Here is an 18,248-nt window from a genome sequence, read left to right as displayed (position 1 = left end):
GAAGCAACCGTCTGACTGGAACTGACAAAGCAACCGTCTGACTGGAACTGACAAAGCAACCGTCTGACTGGAACTGACGAAGCAACTCAACTGTCTCCAACCGACTAACCGTCTGACTGGAACTGACGAAGCAACCAACTGACTGGAACTGACGAAGCAACCGTCTGACTGGAACTGACGAAGCAACCAACTGACTGGAACTGACGAAGCAACCGTCTGACTGGAACTGACGAAGCAACCGTCTGACTGGAACTGACGAAGCAACCGTCTGACTGGAACTGACGAAGCAACCCTCTGACTGGAACTGACGAAGCAACAGTCTGATTGGAACTGACGAAGCAACCGTCTGACTGGAACTGACGAAGCAACCCTCTGACTGGAACTGACGAAGCAACCGTCTGACTGGAACTGACGAAGCAACCGTCTGACTGGAACTGACGAAGCAACCCTCTGACTGGAACTGACGAAGCAACAGTCTGATTGGAACTGACGAAGCAACCGTCTGACTGGAACTGACGAAGCAACCGTCTGACTGAAAGAGACGAAGCAACCGTCTGACTGGAACTGACGAAGCAACCCTCTGACTGGAACTGAGAAGCAACCGTCTGACTGGAACTGACGAAGCAACCGTCTGACTGGAACTGACGAAGCAACAGTCTGACTGGAACTGACGAAGCAACCCACTGACTGGAACTGATGAAGCAACCGTCTGACTGGAACTGACGAAGCAACCGTCTGACTGAAAGAGACGAAGCAACCGTCTGACTGGAACTGACGAAGCAACCCTCTGACTGGAACTGACGAAGCAACCCTCTGACTGGAACTGACGAAGCAACCCTCTGACTGGAACTGACGAAGCAACCCTCTGACTGGAACTGACGAAGCAACCGTCTGACTGGAACTGACGAAGCAATCATCTGACTGGAACTGACGAAGCAACAGTCTGACTGGAACTGACGAAGCAACCCACTGACTGGAACTGACGAAGCAACCATCTGACTGGAACTGACGAAGCAACCAACTGACTGGAACTGACGAAGCAACAGTCTGACTGGAACTGACGAAGCAACCGTCTGACTGGAACTGACGAAGCAACCGTCTGACTGGAACTGACGAAGCAACCAACTGACTGGAACTGACGAAGCAACCGTCTGACTGGAACTGACGAAGCAACAGTCTGACTGGAACTGACGAAGCAACCAACTGACTGGAACTGACGAAGCAACCGTCTGACTGGAACTGACTAACCGTCTGACTGGAACTGATGAAGCAACCGTCTGACTGGAACTGACGAAGCAACTCAACTGTCTCCAACTGACTAACCGTCTGACTGAAAGAGACAAAGCAACTGTCTGACTGGAACTGACGATGCAACCATCTGACTGGAACTGATGAAGCAACCGTCTGACTGGAACTGACTAACCCTCTGACTGAAACTGATGAAGCAATCGTCTGACTGGAACTGACTGAGCAACCCTCTGGCTGGAACTGACGAAGCAACCCTCTGACTGGAACTGACGAAGCAACCATCTGACTGGAACTGATGAAGCAACTCAACTGTCTCCAACTGACTAACCGTCTGATGGGAAGAGACGAAGCAACTGTCTGACTGGAAATGACGAAGCAACCGTCTGACTGGAACTGACGAAGCAACCGTCTGACAGGAACTGATGAAGCAACCGTCTGACTGGAACTGATGAAGCAACTCAACTGTCTCCAACTGACTAACCGTCTGACTGAAAGAGACGAAGCAACTGTCTGACTGGAAATGACGAAGCAACCGTCTGACTGGAACTGATGAAGCAACCGTCTGACTGGAACTGATGAAGCAACTCAACTGTCTCCAACTGACTAACCGTCTGACTGAAAGAGACGAAGCAACTGTCTGACTGGAAATGACGAAGCAACCGTCTGACTGGAACTGACGAAGCAACCCACTGACTGGAACTGACGAAGCAACCATCTGACTGGAACTGACGAAGCAACCAACTGACTGGAACTGACGAAGCAACAGTCTGACTGGAACTGACGAAGCAACCGTCTGACTGGAACTGACGAAGCAACCGTCTGACTGGAACTGACGAAGCAACCAACTGACTGGAACTGACGAAGCAACCGTCTGACTGGAACTGACGAAGCAACAGTCTGACTGGAACTGACGAAGCAACCAACTGACTGGAACTGACGAAGCAACCGTCTGACTGGAACTGACTAACCGTCTGACTGGAACTGATGAAGCAACCGTCTGACTGGAACTGACGAAGCAACTCAACTGTCTCCAACTGACTAACCGTCTGACTGAAAGAGACAAAGCAACTGTCTGACTGGAACTGACGAAGCAACCATCTGACTGGAACTGACTGACTGTCTGACTGGAACTGATGAAGCAACCGTCTGACTGGAACTGACTAACCCTCTGACTGAAACTGATGAAGCAATCGTCTGACTGGAACTGACTGAGCAACCCTCTGGCTGGAACTGACGAAGCAACCCTCTGACTGGAGCTGACGAAGCAACCGTCTGACTGGAACTGACGAAGCAACCGTCTGACTGGAACTGATGAAGCAACTCAACTGTCTCCAACTGACTAACCGTCTGATGGGAAGAGACGAAGCAACTGTCTGACTGGAAATGACGAAGCAACCGTCTGACTGGAACTGACGAAGCAACCGTCTGACTGGAACTGACGAAGCAACCGTCTGACTGGAACTGATGAAGCAACTCAACTGTCTCCAACTGACTAACCGTCTGATGGGAAGAGACGAAGCAACTGTCTGACTGGAAATGACGAAGCAACCGTCTGACTGGAACTGACGAAGCAACCCTCTGACTGGAAAAAAACGGTCCTCTCGTCTTTATAGGTGGCCCGTCTGGGCGGAACCTCAAGCAAACTTCAGCCAAATCCATCTTGCCTATTGGCGCATCATTGCACGTGACAAAACTGCCAATCTCACGATCATTGTAATGGCACTGCAACGGCGACTGGAAGAACGGCAGAAAGCAGCCATTTTACCAGGATTACCGAGCGAAAATGTGAAGCGCTCATAAAACGTCAACAATTATCACCTCAATGTTCAGCCCGATATGAACAAGAGCCAGTTAGCGTCCATAGAGCTGCTGAACGAGGTCTCAAGTGTCGATGGAAAGAGGTTGGTGAGGTAAATGATCCATAGCCGTATTTGACCGTCAGAATAACTGCTCAGGAAAAGCCCGCGATGTGCTTATTCAAATGTCCGGTAAGTACAAGGTGTAAATAAATCGTCCACCTCCAAGCCAATGTGTCCTGATTGAAAGGGGGTAGACGAGCCTCCATTGGGCTCACGGCTATCTCGCGAGCATGAATGTGTCGTAAAGAGAAAATGGCCATCCCTATAAGAAAGGGAATCTGTTCTTTACCCTTCTCAACACATCAAAGTTAGAATCCCAGCAGACATGAGGATGGGGACTATCCTCGACATGCATTTAGGGAAATAACTGTCTGAGGTCCTAAATGTTTGTATGCATTAGTCCAATCCGATTCCAAAATCCACAACAATAAATTGCTATGGTTGTGGAAATTCGCAGAGCACCATACAGGTCCTTAGATCAGTTATGCCGATAAGTTTGTGTTCAGATAGATTTCCCCCACCGTTGTCTAATGCGATTATTCGTGTAACAGGGCTGTGAATCTTCAGTTAGCCATTTTTCTTTTGCTATCGTTATTTTGGACCAACCACTTCACAACAACCACGATCAACACCACCACCTCCACCACCAACACCTTCTCCACCACCGCATTCACACAACCACCTCAACCACCAACCACGATCGCCTCAACCACCAACCACAACAACCACGCCGCCTCAACCACCACCTTGTTTTCTACCTCGGCACACGGTTGCCAGAGGCCTGGCCTTCGTCGAGGGAAAGCAGGCGGCCCCCGTTCCCCCCTCCCCCGAACGAATAGCGTCTCCATGGTGGATTTCACCCTACGAGGGACAAAGACGACTACCGCGGCAGCGCGCGTCCCTAATTTGGCGGGAAAACGCTTCCTTCTGGAAGTTTCCCGCGTGTTCTGGAAGGAAGGGTGGGAGTTGAGAAGGGGCGGGGCGTGGGTATAAAGCGGAGGAACGCGAGCACGGAGAAGAAGAGTGGGAGAGTCGTCAGGTCGTCAGAGTGGTTGTGGCCGTTCGTGGCTGGGTCGTGATCGTGGGGGCGAGCTCTGTCACTCTGCATCGCACGTGCTTGGAGGAGCTTGGTCTTGTTCAGTCTCTGCATCGCACGCACTGGCTGGATAGCGCTGGCTGGGAGCGTTTGTGAGGAAGGCTCTCTGGATCGCAGAGACTCTGGCTGGGTCAGTGGTCGTGACAGAGTCACTTTGGATCGTGTGTGGCGTCTGATCGTGGAGGACACGAGCTCGGGGATCCAGCACATGGTCACGTTTTCCTTTTACTTCTTTTTGGGGTTTTTGTGTGTGTGTTTGTGGCGCCAGTCGGTCAAATAAAGCCTGTTTAAGTGTTTGTATAAATAGTAATTGCAGAGAATGGCTGCAGGCTTCTTTTTTTACTCGAATCTTCTCCCCTTTCTTCCTTCCCCCATCCTCCCCATCAATTGCATTGCTTTCGTTTATTGTAATAAATGTGTCTGTTTAAATGTTAATCTGCTCGTCGTGTCGTCTTTCCCCAATTGAACTGCCATCTTGCATTCGGGATATGGTTGGTTTTTAAATAACCGATAATAGAATCGGGTCCAACGGGACTGCACGATAATACCCCGCTCGGTTATCCCAAAGGGAAGCGAGCTGCTTAAGCGGCTCGTTTCCAAGCACTCCCGTTGAGGTACAATCTCTCTGTAATCTACCCGCGCGATTAATTATGTATATCGACAATTCGGTGATTGATCCTGTAACGCGCGGGTAGAGTACGGACAAGGTTGTGGTGTGCTTGGAGCACACCCGTGACTGGTTTTCGCCGTTGTTCCAGAAAGTTGCGACTGAATTGCACATTCAGTGAGCGTACCGTCGCGATTCGGCTAAAAGCGGTCGTTCGCACGCCGGCGAGCGGGGAATTCGTAGTAATATATATATATATATATATATATATATATATATATATATATATATATATATATATATATATATATATATATATATATATATATATATATATATATATATATATATATATACCATGTTGATTTTCCTCATATACTGATTTTTCCTTTGCAGTAAACTTATGATTCCTAATATAATACGACCAAATGCAACCCATCGCCTCGCTGACGGTGGTGTGAAGGGGAGGGAGTGGACAAAAAGAGAGGGAGAGAGGGAGAAGGGAGGGAGAGAGGGAGAAGGGAGGGAGAGAGGGAGAAGGGAGGGAGAGAGAGAGGGAGGCAGAGAGAGAGAGGGGAGGCAGAGAGGACAGAGGAAAGGGAGGGGATAGGAGAGGAGGGTGGGGAAGCGAGGAGTGGGTGAAGAAGTGGAAGGAAGGAAGGGGAGAAGAGTGAGGAAGGGGGTGGAAGTGGGGAGGGCGACACCTCACGAAACATTGCTGTACACTGTGGGAGGGAGGGTGCAATAGAGAGACAGAGACAGTGAAAGAGCAACAGAAGTGTGGGAGGAGAGTGCTGCCTTTTATTTGGTGAGAGGAGTGAGAGGGGACAGAGAGAGTGAGTGGGGTGGGGGAGGAAAAAAATGAAGAGATTGGAGAGGGGTGGAGGTGGTGTAAGCAAAGAGTGTGATATGTTATGCTTAATGACTGAACACAAATAAAAAAGCTCATGTCAGAACAGCTGTACACACAAAGACACAACGGAGTTTGTACAGTTAACTGCTGGCACTTCTGCAAAAACTTTGTATCCCAGTTCCAGAAAATTTGTGGGAACATGAACCAAAAGCATGGACTGAAAACATGGAAGTACCGCTTACATATGACCTAAGGATCCCATTGAGAGTGAACATCAAAAACAATCAACCAGATATCATACTGTTGCGAATTCGCGCCCGCCGGCGTGCGAGCGGCCACATAACTCGAATCGCGGCACGTCGCCCACCGGACGGACAATTCCGTCGTGACCCTCTCGGACTAACGCCGGGAACTAGTCACGGGTGGGCCTTTCGGCCTCACCACAATCGTGCCAATCGGCCCCCCGCGTGGGATAGGGTTGTTCGCCAAATTCGACCTACCTAAGTACCCACACGGAGGGTAGACCGGGCGATCGCACCTCGCCGCAGGTCGACTTCGGACACGGGCCACTTTAAGCGATCCATTCCGTACTATCGGGATAACCGAGCGGTGTTATCGTCAACCTCGACGGTTCCGATTAATTATTGGGCGTATTTAGCCCACGACCAACCCATTATGTGAAGTAAGATGGAGATTCAATTAAAGAAAAGACGAAGCAAAACGGGAAAAACAGTTCAACATGAGGCACATTTATTCTGCGGCAAACGGAAAGCACACATATACAATTACAACAATTATGCACAAAAAGCAAATGTAAAAGAAACACAACAATTATGCACCAAAAGCAATTGCAACAAAAGAAACACAATGCAGATCTACTACCGACTACGTGAGCACACGGCAACACTTACACAGTTTTACTTTACAGACGGCGCCGACAACACATATACTCAAAAGCAAAAGAAAAAGGGGCCACCCTCAACCACAAGGGGGCAGACGTGGTCTGTGGGCGCGAGACCGCGTTGAGCCTACCCGTCTTGTGATGAGCCGCAAAATGGCGGCGGCGCCCCGACTCCGCGCTCCTCCGCGGGCCTCGGTGGCACTGCCTGGAATGGGGTGGGAACGGGCCCCCTTTTCGCACTATCTCAGCGCGGGGGGAAACAGGGGGGGTTGTTGATGCTCTGGGGAAAGAGGATAGCTGGCTTGCTTGGGTCCCGCGACGAGCGACTCCACTGCGCCCTCGACCGCGTTCCCGGCTTCTCCTCTCTGCAGCTCCCCGACAGACTCCGAACCCCGACAGACCGACTCTCCTCCAGACCCGTCTTGACTGCTGCTGCCACACTTCGCCGCCGCCACAACTCGCCCGAGCCCGAAACAGAAACTCTCTCAACCCAATTCGCCCCACGCTCGGCGCTTTATAGTGCGACAGGAGAACCCATATGCAGATTTTCGGATCAGGATGGGCTCGGGGGCGGAGCCACGCTCGCCCATTGGACAGAGGAAAAGTGGCCGTGAATCATTCCTGATCCGCGAATCTGCATATATCGATTGTACTCCGACGCGCCTGGAGGCGGGGCCAAATTGCCCCGCGCTTAATGATTGGACGGATTGGAAGTGGGCGTGAATCATTTCTGATCCAACTTCTCGGAAAGGCCGCTCTTTGTACCCGCGGCTCAGCGCGCGCCCTGTACGAGTCCAGGATCGGTGCCCACAAGCGGTGCGGGAATGGCGGCAGAAGGAGAGGCGAAGGTGGTGGAGGGTTTATTGTGGCGGTGATGGCCATGGCGACGCTTGGAATGGCGGTGATGCGATGTTTGCGAGAGCGAGCCGTGACGGTAAAGGTCGTGGCTGTTGGCATTGTTGTTGTTGTGAAGCGGAGTTGCGGTCGGTGGTTGTTGTGTGATGGCGGTTGAGACGTGGTTGGTTCAAAATTAAGATAGAACAGAAAAACGGCTATCTTGAAGGGTCGCAGCCCAAATGAATCACATTTATTCCCTCTAAACAACGGGTTTGGGCTTACTACACATGTACTTACAGAGATACCTCACCTACGGGACCTGAATGGTGGTTTGCGAATATCCTCAACCACAATAATACTTAGGTACAAAAAAGAAGAAGAAAAGAAGGCATTGATAACTGAAGCGTTAATACGAGTGATTTTGGAACAAAGGATGCAGAAATCAAGAAAATGACTGAATACCAAGACCTCACGAATGAAGTGAAAAGATCCAGGAAGCTGAAGAATGCCAAAGTTGAACCAGTGATAGTTGGAGCTGTGGGAATAATGACAAAGAACCTCACAGAGGTATAAAAAATCATCCTTGGGAATATTTCTACAAACGAACTACAGTTGGAAGCTGTCCTTGGCTCAGTGACAATCGTGAAGAGAACCCTCGGCACAAAACTTTGAGAACAGAAAACTTCATAGCTTGGACCGTGAATCATGACCCCTTACCAAAATGAAGGTGGATACTTTGAGTCCACCCTGGGAGGACTCCATTCCACATTCTGAAAGCCGTGGCTTAAGATAACGAAAGGTTGAGACAAAATAAGTGCAGATGAATTATTCAACAGCGTAGACAGTGATCAGGGGCCGTAGCATGAGAGTAAAGAAGAGGAGAGTTACGATGGTAGTAAGCAGGCCCGTCGCTAGGGGGGGGGGGAAATTTGGGTGCAATGCCCCCCCATGGCGCATCTGGTGCCTCCCCACTTGTACGCCACCCATTTATGCCCTGTTGTACTCTGTGAACAACTTTGTGTTTAAGGACGAGTGCCCACTGTGAACTTGCTGTTTAACAGTTCACCTGTGTGAACGAAAACCCTTATTCCAGATGTTCAGTGTGGTGAATAATGAAGCCTTCTTGGATAAACTGTTCTTTAATAATATCCTTCTTTGAATAACAGTCAAGAGATAAGTGTGCGCTTCCCAGCGCATCTCCAAATGCAATTGGCAAGACAATACAGTCCAAGACCACAAGATAAAAGATAATAACACAAGCACCAACACCAGCAGCCAAGACCTCGTGTCGAATGTCGATGTTGTGGGTGGTTATATATATATATATATATATATATATATATATATATATATATATATATATATATATATATATATATATATATATATATATATATATATATATATATATATATATATATATATATCGTGGATCATTTAGTTTTAAGGAATAGCCAATCGGCGTCTTCGATATGGAGACCCTATTGAGCAGGTTACCTGATTGGTTGTAAGTTAGGTATAAATGTAATATAGTCATTATATGATAATATGATTAAGGAAAAGACATAATTTACATTATTAAAGATGAAGTGCACGTGCACCACGTGACCTTCACAACCCGTCAACCCTCCATCTTACAAAAGTAATTTTATAATAAAAATTAAAAATATGTGTGTTTGCAATCGTGCTTACATTTGAAATTATGCAGATAAAACCTGTTTTTGATTCATGGATCATTTAATAAATAAAACCCGTCAACCGTCAAATCTCGCGAGTCGCGAGGGATGAATCACAGAGCACGAGCTTGCAGCAGGAGAAAAAGATGTGGATGATGGATCTACGAAAATGGCTCAGAAAAGGAAAAAATGCAACCGACGGAAATAAAGATGATGATGAAAGACATGTTGTGGGAGGAGTTGGAGGAGGAGGAGGAGACGATCATGTCGATGAAATACCGACAGAAGCTGGCCAACCTGCCCAAGCCAGCAACGTCAGCCCTGCGGCTGTAGCCCCAGCACAGACAGCCGAGTTTCCATGCTCGGCAGCGGCCTCAGGGTCGGGTGTGACCATCAAGCCGCTTCCCGATGATCTTGGAAGTGAGAGACCGAATCAAGTTGTTCTACAGCGGTACCCTGGCCATCTGTTTGAGAACAAGAGTCGCTCGTTTGTGTCCTCGTGGTACCAGACTAATGAATGGCTGGAATACAGTGTGCAGACAGATGCAGCATTCTGCTATCCATGTAGGAAGTTTAACACCGCACGAAGCCCAGTGGACTCTACTTTCACAGTGCGAAGCTACCGGAATTGGAAACATGCCGTTGAGAAAGACAGGGGGTTTCACAAACACACAACTTCAAAGGAACATTTAACTTGTGTTTTGAGGTGGAAGGAGAATGAGAGGCGCATCGGTTGTGGTGAGGAGATTTCCACACTCCTCAATGCTGACCAGCTAAATAGAAACCGGTACTATGTGTCTGCTCTTATAGATGTTGTGGGATTTCTCGCCAAAAATCAGATACCTTTTAGAGGGAGCCTTGATCATTTTGAGGATATGTCAGACGGGCACAGTGTGCTCTTCCTCTCGCTTTTAAACTACACACTCAAAAAAGACACCGAGCTCGCCGAAATAATAAAGCATATCCCACGAAACGCAAGCTATACTAGTCCGGAAATGCAGAATGAACTGATCTGCACATTGAGTAATGTTGTGACGGATGCCATCATGGAAGAAGTAGGCACATCGTGGTTTACCATCAAGGTGGACGGGATGAGGGACCCCACTGAATGTGAGAACATATCAATCATCATTCGCTTTGTATCGGCATCAAATGAAGCAACAGAGCGTCTACTCACAATAGCTACAGCCGATGCTGGAGATGCAAAAACATTGACAGACCTAATAATTGCAGAGCTGACAAAAACAGGACTTGACGCGTCAAAAATATGAAGTCAGGTGTACGACGGGGCTTCGTTAATGGCTGGGAAGCACGGTGGGGTGCAAAAGTTGTTGCAAGAGATATTGGAAAGAGAAATCCGCTATGTGTACTCCTTAAATCACCAACTCCATCTGGTAGTTATCCACACACTGGCAGAAGAGAAAGCTGTCACTGATTTCCTCGACGTTTGTTGTTGCCCGTACAAATTCTTCAGAAAGCCCACTGTTGCTGCACAGTATAAAGGTGAGCGGTTAAAACGACTTCTTGATCAAAGGTGGACGGGACATTTAGCCACCGTGTCTGTGATCATAGGATCTTTTAAGGATATCACATCCTTACTGTCGGAGATTGATGCAGAGCGCGCCTACGGTGCAGAGATGAGGATGGAGGCTATTGGGCTTTTGCGGGAAGTCTCTGGGCCTGCCTTCATGTTCATTGCAATCTTTGTACAAAAACTGCTGATGTTGTTAGATGGCCCTAACAGACTCTTGCAGGCAGAGGACATGGACTTGCTAACGGGGTTGGAACTGGTGGCGAGTGCTACAGAGTGCATGAAGAAACTCCACTCTGAGGATGAGTTCACTGATCTGTGGAACAAGGCCAACGATGCTCGCACTTCTACACCTGCATCACCAAAACGGACACGCACAATGCATAAGAACTTGGAACAGTTTGTAGTTTTGGAGACTACAGGACAAAACAACGACAATGACAAGACGGAAATGCAGAGGGTTTTTTACAGCGCAATTGAGACTGTGCTTCGAGAGATCGCTCAGCGCTTCAGTGAGCGCAACACACAACTCGCCCGTTCACTCGCTGCCTTGAATCCTGAAAATGACACGTTTTTGGATCCCCACTTGCTCCAGCACATCATGACATTAACAAAGTCAACCATCAGTGAAACAGAGTGTGTGGTTGCAAAGCAGTTTATTCACTCACAGACAGAAAAGCAGCCAAATGAGAGATGGACAACACAAAAACTCCTCAACATACCACAAAACGCTGGAAGCCAAGTGTAGTGACTGCTATGAGACTTGGACTAACATTTGGTGCGTCCACTGCCATGTGTGAAAACTCATTCTCAACATTGAGGAATGTCTTCACTGACCATCGACCGTCCATGCGCCATGCACGCAAGGCACAACTGGTACAGCTGGCCTTCGAGAGAGACCTCACACGTAAATGCCTGAATGAATGGAAGGAGAAGGTCCTCACAAGATTCCACACCGAGACGCGTCGCCTGCAGCTCTTCTGACAGTGAGTGCAGCGGTATAAAAACTATACAAGGAGTTCAGATTGTGTGTGTGACTGCTGGTGATGCGTGTGTGGTTGTGGTTGCAGTGTGGTTGTGGTCAGCATCCGCCGTGGTCGGCTGCTTTGTACTTCTGATGTTTAAGTTAAATGTTGTGTTTGGTGCTTTGCATATCACATATCTAGTGCTTTGTGCATAACCTTACCTCTGTGTAATTGACTGCTTTAAATGCGGACCTTGTGGTATCTTCAGGCTGGTCGTATTTGCTGTTGATAGTTTAACGTGATGATCGCAGGTCATAGACTACTGTATCTTATTTCAAAGTGCACTGATTCTGGTGCCAACCTCCCCCGTTTAGTAATTGTATCTCTGGTATATTAATTTTCTCATGCCAAGTCTTCACAACACCTTGTATAAGTTCACCTGAATTGGTGCCAATTGTCTAATCATTGAATATCTGCATTGTGAATGTGCCAGTTTGTTGCGGCTCTCCTGCATTCGAATAATTTTAGGCCAAAAACATCGGAACATATTAAATCTAGCTGAGATCAATTTGGTTCGTATGCGACGGCAACCTCAGTATAGATGTGTCAATGCTGCATGAATACAATAGTATACCGGGTTATCAAAAATATTAAATATAATAATTGTGCCCCCCCATCCAGTTCATATGCCCCCCTTTATACTGAGCCCTGGCTACGGGCCTGGTAGTAAGGTAGGGGACTTTTACTCAGAGAGTAGTAAATGCATGGAATGGTCTCCCTGGAAAGAAAGTGGCAGCAGAAACAGTAGATAAGTTTAAATTAGAATTAGATAGGTACCTGGAAGTTATGGGGATAGAAGGCTCTCGGTATGTTGACAAGACTTTTAGGTAGTTTGAGCATTGATGGGTGATTGTGTGCATGTGTACGGAGTGCTGTTGGTGGTCTCATCAAGGGGTGTTGTGTGGTTGATGTTGAGGCCATACCGATATTGTTGACCAGCAATGTCAGACTCCAGTCAGACTGGCCATATTTAGTCAGACGGTAACAATGTTATCGGTAACACCACACCCATGCCCCTTGCCCTGGGGAAGAAGAAGAAGAAAAATAATACTTATAATAAAATATAATAAAAATTAAAAATACAAAAACTACAAAAACTTAAAATAAAGAGATAAAATTAAATAAAATTGTATTTTCTTCTTTGGATTTTGTGTTGACAAATTAGTATGGTGTTCGTGCAGGCATGATGGGCTGAATGACCTCCACCTGTGTCTGATGTCCTTGTATTCCTTGTGGATACCAATCAACGACACGCGCACACACACACGCACACGCACACGCACACGCACACGCACACGCACACGCACACGCACACGCACACACTGAGACCTGGTCGGTCTTTGTTTCACCTCCTGAAACCCACCCATATGTGGAGCTAACAGGCAAAAGTAACTTTCACGTACACACACGTGCACAAAAATACATTGACACCTGGGAGGTGTCAATTGACATTGACGGACGTCCTCCTGCAGTTGGGGTCACTTCTTATTAGGAGTTTGGTGGCAGGATTTGCACTCCGGCCACCGTAAAACCCTTCATTCCGCAAAACGCAAAAACGCAAAAAAATCTGAAAACCCACTCCGTGGGAGTACCTCCTGTGCAGCTTCCCTTCGCAGGGCAGCTCACCGGATGACGGGATTGGGGCAAAGCCTTCGGGACCCCCAATCGTTGATAGGAGGGAAACCACGGGGTAACATCCCTGGGTCAGATTGCGGGAGAGTGTGTCGGAGTGGTGCTGAGGTGTCGTCCACCAGACGGCGGTCTCCTTGGGTTAACCTGAGGCGGTCCCTTCGGGTGGGTGCCTGGAATGTCCTATCCCTAAGAGAGGATGATCACCTGTCTCTGTTATCATCTGAGCTCAAGCGTTTGGACATCGGGATTGCAGCTCTCTCTGAGGTTCGGAGACCGGATTGCGGCGAGATAATGGTGGGTGGTTACACCTACTATTGGTCTGGTCGCTCTGATGGTTACCATACCCAAGGAGTTGCTGTAGCTGTGTCCAATAAGCTGACCCCAATGATAATTGAGGTAACACCGGTCAACGAGCGTATTATGAGATTAAGGATTCGTCACTCCTTAGGTGTCATTTCCCTGGTCTCTGTTTATGCTCCGACTGAGGCGAGTGATCTCACCGTGAAGGATGCATTCTACGCCACACTCGAGTCTGTGGTTGATCAGTGCCCCAGACGAGATACACTTCTAGTCTTGGGGGATTTCAATGCATCGACTGGAACTGATAGGGATGGTTATGAGGTGTGTGTTGGTCCCCATGGGTCAGGAACTATGAACCAGAATAGCACTAAGTTCCTTGACTTTGCAAGAAGTCATGGACTTAGGGTGGCTGGTTCATGGTTTCAGCGCCCACAAGCTCATCGCTGGACTTGGTATTCCAACGCTGGCGGTGTGGCAAAGGAGATTGACCATGTCCTCATTGACGGTCGTTGGAGGATGATCCAGAACTGCAGGGTCTACCGGAGTGCTCAGTTCCTCAATACTGACCACAGGCTTGTTGTAGCAACTCTAAAGCTGCACCTTAAATCCTGGAGAATGGTACCATCCCAGCCGAGGCTGGATGTTGCCAAGCTCAGGGATGAGAGAGTAGCTGAGGAGTTTGCAAACAGGCTGAGTGGACACTTGGGGGTCTGGGTGCTTTGGGGGTCCTGAAGAGTTGTGGAGCGCCTTCAAGACCACCGTCCTTGATGTTGCCGGTGGATGCCTTGGAGCTCACCGCAGGGCAAAGAAGAATTTTGTCTCTCAAGGGACACTGGATACCATTGACCAGAGTCGCAGGGCCAGGCTGAATGGCAGAGCTGAGCTGTTCAGGGAGCTGAGGTGTAAAACTGTACGTGCACTGAGGGTGGACAAGGAGGCCTATGTGCGAGGAATCTGTGAGGGGTAGAGCATCACCTGTGGACAGGTGATTCTCGTCCCGCTTACAGGGGAATTCGCGCATTACGTTCATCCAAGCCCATCCCTCGGAGCACTACAGTTCGAGCAGAGAGTGGTAGGCTCTTGACAGAGGAGTCTGAAGTGAAGGCCCGCTGGGCCGGTTACTTTGAGCGGTTGTACCAGGCTGATCCCCCAACTGTCGAGTTGGACGTCAAGGGTGTTACAATCCCTGTTGCTGACCCTCGAATCAACTGTGGTCCACCTACGCTTGTGGAAACACGGGCTGCGGTGAACCAGTTGAAACGGGGCAAAGCTCCAGGGATCTGTGGCATCCATGCCGAACTTCTCAAGGCTGGTGGAAATGCTGCACTCGTGTCGTTGCATGCAGTTTTGTGCTCTGCCTGGAACACAGGCATCATCCCAACTGACTGGAAGAGGGGCCTTGTTGTCCCTCTCTGGAAAGGGAAGGGTGATCGCCAAGACTGCAACAACTACCGAGGGGTGACGCTGCTCTCAGTGCCGGGCAAGGTCTTTGCTCGGATAATTCTCGATAGGGTTCGCCATCATCTGCTTGAGCACCAGCGTCCAGAGCAGTCAGGCTTTACACCAAAGAGGTCAACGATTGACCGTATCCTTGCACTTCGTGTCCTCACCGAACGCAGACGAGAGTTTCGGCAGGGGCTGCTTGCAGCCTATGTTGATCTCTGTAAAGCGTTCGATTCAGTGAATCGGGACGTCCTCTGGAGGATTCTTGGTCTTCGTGGGGTGCCACCAAAACTGATCGATCTGATGTCTGAACTCTACTCTGGTACTGAGAGTGCTGTGAAGTGTGGTGGTACCATCTCTGACTTATTTCCAGTTGTTACTGGAGTTCGTCAGGGATGTGTACTTGCTCCCACACTTTTCAGCACTTGTATGGACTGGATTCTAGGGAGGATGTCGGAGAGATCAAGTTGCGGTGCGTCATTTGGGAATGTCAAGATCTCGGACCTTGACTTTGCAGATGATGCAGTCATCTTTGCGGAGACTTTAGACATCCTCTTGGGGGCCCTCGAGGTGCTGAATGAGGAGTCGGAGCCGTTGGGATTACGGGTTTCTTGGGTCAAAACTAAGATCCAGGCTTTCGGTGACATCTTGGATGCTGCTGTCCTGTCTGTGTCTGTTTGTGGTGAGGATGTTGAGGTCGTGGAGAGATTCACTTACCTTGGCAGTGATATTCATGTCTCTGCTGGCTGCGAGTCAGAGGTCAATAGACGTCTGGGTCGGGCCTGGGGAGTCATGGACTCACTGGATCATGGGGTGTGGCGCTGCCGGTACCTGTGCGGGAGGACGAAAGTCCGAGTCTTCAGGTCCTTGGTACTTCCAGTCTTGCTCTATGGGTGCGAGACTTGGACTCTGACCAAGGATCTGAGACGGAGACTTAATTCCTTTGGTACCAGGTCTCTTCGGAGAATCCTTGGCTATCGCTGGTCGGATTTTGTGTCCAACGAGCGGTTGCTGAGAGAGACTCGGATGAGATTTGTTACCTGCATAGTCCGTGAGCGTCAGTTGCGGCTGTATGGACATGTGGCTCGTTTTCCTGACTCTGATCCTGCTCACCAGATTCTCTCAGCGAGGGAGTCTCATGAGTGGAGGAGGCCAGTGGGTCGACCACGTGCCTCATGGTTGCAACAGGTTGACCATCATCTCAAGGAGATGGGGATGGGCCTGGCATCTGCCTGGGGGATGGCCAGACGGAGGCCCCTGGAGTACCGGCGGAAAGTGGACGCAGCGACGTGCTGTTCTGGCACATGCTCCCATACCTGACCTGACCTGGGAGGGCTCCATTTCACTTTTTGAAACCCGCATATGTCGATACCAATCATCATCATCATCAACAACAACAACAACAACAACAACAACAACAACAACAACAACAACAACAACAACAACAACAACAACAACAACAACAACAACAACAACAACAACAACAACAACAACAACAACAACAACAACAACAACAACAACAACACACACTTATTTCATTTTATTAGTATAGATTGAACAATCTGTCGATCAATTTGGTAACATAGACCCTCCTTCAATATAATGTAAATACCTCAACTTAATACATTATTTCAATTCTTAGTAACTTTTGTCTTCCCTTAATTAATATATCAACTCGTGTCATGAGATCCACAGCTGCAGTGATCGATAATATATTAACCAATCAATACGAGATACCATTAACCAGCAGTGTGCCTCACTGTGATATAATCGATCATTTACCTGTGTTCCAAAATTACTGGTTTAAATTATACTGGCTGTTTTAAAGGTGCAGACTCTAATTTTTTCACTTCATATGGACTCATTAACGCTGCAAATTCCGATACATTCAAGGAAAAAACAATACATTAAGATGATAAGACTTATGTGATAAATGTTTCCCAACCTGTAATTCCAAAACAAAACTGTTAAACGAAACCCTGTATGACTCATGGGCTGCCAAAATTGATCAAGTACAAGATGAGGTTGTATAAAAATTCCTTCATAAACCTTCAACTGATAACGAATCCAAATTCAAACAATTTCAAAATAAGCTTAATCTGTTGACAAAACAAGCAAAATAAAATCACCACAAAGAGAAGCCCTCCCAATACAACTCAAATACCAAAGGAACCTGGTCTATTATAATCAACCCATTAATTAACCAAAAGAAACAGGAAGATTTGAATACCATCATGAAATGTAATGGAGAAAAAGAAACAATCAACACTGAAAAATCTTTGGTGCTCTCAACGAGTTCATATATATATATATATATATATACATATATATATATATATATACATATATATATATATATATATATATATATACATATATATATATATATATATATATATGTATATATATATATATATATATATGTATGTATATATATATATATATATATATATATATATATATATATATATATATATGATTTTTATTTTATTTTAATGAAATAGGTCCTTCACTGGACAGCTCAATTCCACCAGGTCAAGTTGATTTTTACTCTTATTTGAACGACCCTTACTTGAATTCGAGTAAGGCCCATCTTTTTTGGATGAGATGAGTCCGAAAGTAATTAACTCAGTTACCGTACACACCGCCCACTAGTTGCCAACTCTCCCCCATGTTTATGTATGTGATGACCAACCCAGTAAGCAGGTGTGTGGAAATCACTTTTCTGATTTATACACATGCAAACATTATCACGAGTATCACTCGTTGGTCCTATGACCATGAGAGTATCCCCAACCCCACCATGCAGGTCAAAACACACTGGTGTGCTGTTGGATACAAATAATTCAAAGCTGGGTTGCACATTGTTACAGTAATTAAACAGAAAACAAGAAAGGCTATCATCGTAGTCACAGAGTGATCAATTCGGAGTCCTTCTCGGGATTACCTGTGCCGTGGGCTCTTTTGCAGTGGGAGGAGTGGGTTCATACTGCTTGGCCTTGACAGTTTTACAGCAGTGTGAGTTGTCGAGCTGCAAGACTCGATAGGTACCCAAACCACTTTGGCTGCAGGGCGTTCTTTTTATGAGTCTTCAAAGTCGAAGTCACCAGGTTTGAAGTTTTGGCAGTCAGTGGAAGCTGGCTCCTGGAAATGCTTCCTTCACCTGCACATATAAACTCCTGACAGCATGATTTAAGGCAATACAAAACATAAAATTGTGTCATCTATTCCTTATATACT

The sequence above is a fragment of the Eptatretus burgeri genome, chromosome 16 (assembly GCF_056783735.1).
Source record: "Eptatretus burgeri isolate ZD-2024b chromosome 16, Ebu_testis_v1, whole genome shotgun sequence".
In the NCBI taxonomy this organism is placed as follows: domain Eukaryota; kingdom Metazoa; phylum Chordata; class Myxini; order Myxiniformes; family Myxinidae; genus Eptatretus; species Eptatretus burgeri.
Note: the sequence above shows the minus strand (reverse complement) of the source record.